Source organism: Colobus angolensis, unplaced genomic scaffold (assembly GCF_000951035.1).
Source record: "Colobus angolensis palliatus isolate OR3802 unplaced genomic scaffold, Cang.pa_1.0 Scaffold845, whole genome shotgun sequence".
Taxonomy (NCBI): domain Eukaryota; kingdom Metazoa; phylum Chordata; class Mammalia; order Primates; family Cercopithecidae; genus Colobus; species Colobus angolensis.
The window spans coordinates 12,729-15,125 of record NW_012122321.1 but is presented as its reverse complement, the minus strand read 5'-3'; the positions used below and the strand labels follow the sequence as shown (position 1 = coordinate 15,125).

The window sequence follows — 2,397 nt, the reverse complement described above, 5'->3', positions numbered from 1 at the left end:
CACACTGGGAATTTTAAGAAAAGATCCCCACGTTCTCCTGCACAATGAGGACCACATTCCAAAAACATAATTCTGGATTGCTACAATGTCTTCTCTGCTACAAACCATTGTTTCAAAGGTGAAAGAAACAAGATGGTAATTCACGTAAAAGGGTTTTAAAATTCTTCCCACTCAAAATAAAATAAAAATACTATGACCTCCATCAAATTATAAATAAATTCTATCAAAATGTCAACCAAATAAAGAAATCAGATCATTTGCCTTCACTGATTGCCTCAGAGGGCAGAGCATGTGTCACCTACAAGGAAGGGGAGATGGGGGTACAGTCCCCACTCTCCCTTGGCCTGTGGAGTGGGGGTGGACAGGAGCACTTTGGCTTCCCTGAGGTTTTGCTTCCTCACATAGGGAATTGAGGGAGGTGGGCTAGATGGCTGTAAGAGACCCCTCAACTAAAAGAATCAAAGTCAGCTTGAGATCCCATCTCTGCGCAGACATATAGGGTGGCAAAAGAAATGGATTAAAAAACAGGTGGATGACGTCTTTCTCACCTTTTGATACCATCACTCAGAACTAATCTGTACTATAGTTGAAGAAAATCTTTGCCCGGTACTATTAAAGGGTAAGCAATGAGGCATCTGACAATGAAAGTTTTCATTAAAATGTATATAAAAGGCTATGTTAAGTTTGGGTGGATAAAACAATGCACCACCATGTTACTACAAGCAGTCAGGATGTCCTGTCTCTGATTTTAGAAGTCTCTGATCTGGTTGGGAGAAATTCCGAGGGGGATGCATGTTCAAGCCAGTCAATAGAGATCTAAGGAGTGCACACGGTCCAGGAAATGGATAAACAGGTGCCCAGGAAGGCAACTTGAATGAAACTGGTTCTAAAACAAAGGATGTAAGAGACCTAAATGATCCGAAGAGAGTGATGGCTTCTCATTTTCTGTCCCATACAGAGAATACAAATATCATTTCTTCTGGAATCTAACACACTGGCTTCATTTTCAAAATGCATCACTTTATTTTCCTACAAGGCAGCTACACATTAAGCATGTGACAGTCACATGATTTCTGCAGTGAGCCCCAAGGCTTCTGAGCTTTCCTGGAACCTATAGCCAGAAGAGTCCTGAGATTTACAATAGTAAAGCTTTCTCCACTGCCACAAGTTCCTTTGATGTTTGAGTTATTGAACACAGACTCACTGGATAATTTTTCTTCAACGTAGTCCATTTCTGTTCTAAAAGTTTAGCTGTGCTTTCTTTTCAATGAATACTCTGACTCCATTTTGAATAACTTCCTCATCGGAATCTCCTTTTGTCTTCCTATATTCTAGAGCATAATGAAAGGCCATTACAGCCCCTGGCTCGTACACCAACTTTTACACCTACGTGCTCAGGCTTATCTTTAAGAAGTAGTTTTATCTTGTTTACTGCTGAAGGTGTCAGGGTGAGGGCAGTCCAGGTAGGCTGAAGCTTCCTCTTGCTCACAGCCCAGACAGTTGCCCGGACTAAGGAAGCCGACATCTTCGCCATCCGGGCGCTCCAGTACCTCAAGCCAGAGCTCGGCAGCCTCAGCCTCTCTCCATGGACATGGCGGGCGCATTCAATTCAAAGTATTTTTAAATTTCCATCTTGATTTCATCCAACGCTCCTTCAGAAACAAGTTGATCTTTAATTTTTTAATTTAATTTCCATGTATTTATTTAATTCCTAAATTTATTTAATTTCCATGTATTTGCATGGTTTTGATCATTCATTTGAAGTTGATTTTCACTTTTATTCCACTGCAGTCTGACAGAGTAGTTGATATAATTTTGATTGTCTTAAATTTACTGAGACTTGTGGCCTATCATATACCTATCTTGGAAAATGTTTCATGTGCTGATGAATAAAATGTATATTCTGCAGTTCTCGGATGGAATGTAAATATTTTTTAAGTCCATTTTTTCTAGGGTATAGTTTAAGTCCATTGTTGTTGCTGTTGTTGACTTTCTGTCTTGATGACTCGTCTAGTGCTGTCAGTAGAGTATTGAAGTCCCTCATTATTATTGTATTGTCATCTATTTCATTTCTTAGGTCTAGTAGTGATTGTTTTATAAATTTGGGAGCTCCAGGGTTAGGTGCATATATATTTAGGACTGTGATATTTTCCTGTTGGACTAGTCCTTTTATCATTATATAATGTCCCTCTTTGTCTTTTCTTCTTTTTAACTGTTTTTGCTTTAACATCTGTTTCGTCTGATGTAAGAATGGCTACTACTGCTTGCTTTTGGGGTACATTTGCATGGAATATCTTTTTCCAACCCTTTTCCTTAAGTTTAAGTGAGTCCTTATATGTTGGGTGAGTCTCTGGAAGACAGCACATATTTGGCTTGTAAAATCTTTTTTTTTTTTTT

General features: G+C 39.0%; 1 pseudogene; it reads right to left on the bottom strand.

Moving 5' to 3' along the window:
- Positions 1-1,040: 1,040 nt before the first annotated feature.
- On the bottom strand, positions 1,041-1,600 carry LOC105503309 (annotated as a pseudogene).
- Between the last annotated feature and the right edge of the window lie 797 nt (positions 1,601-2,397).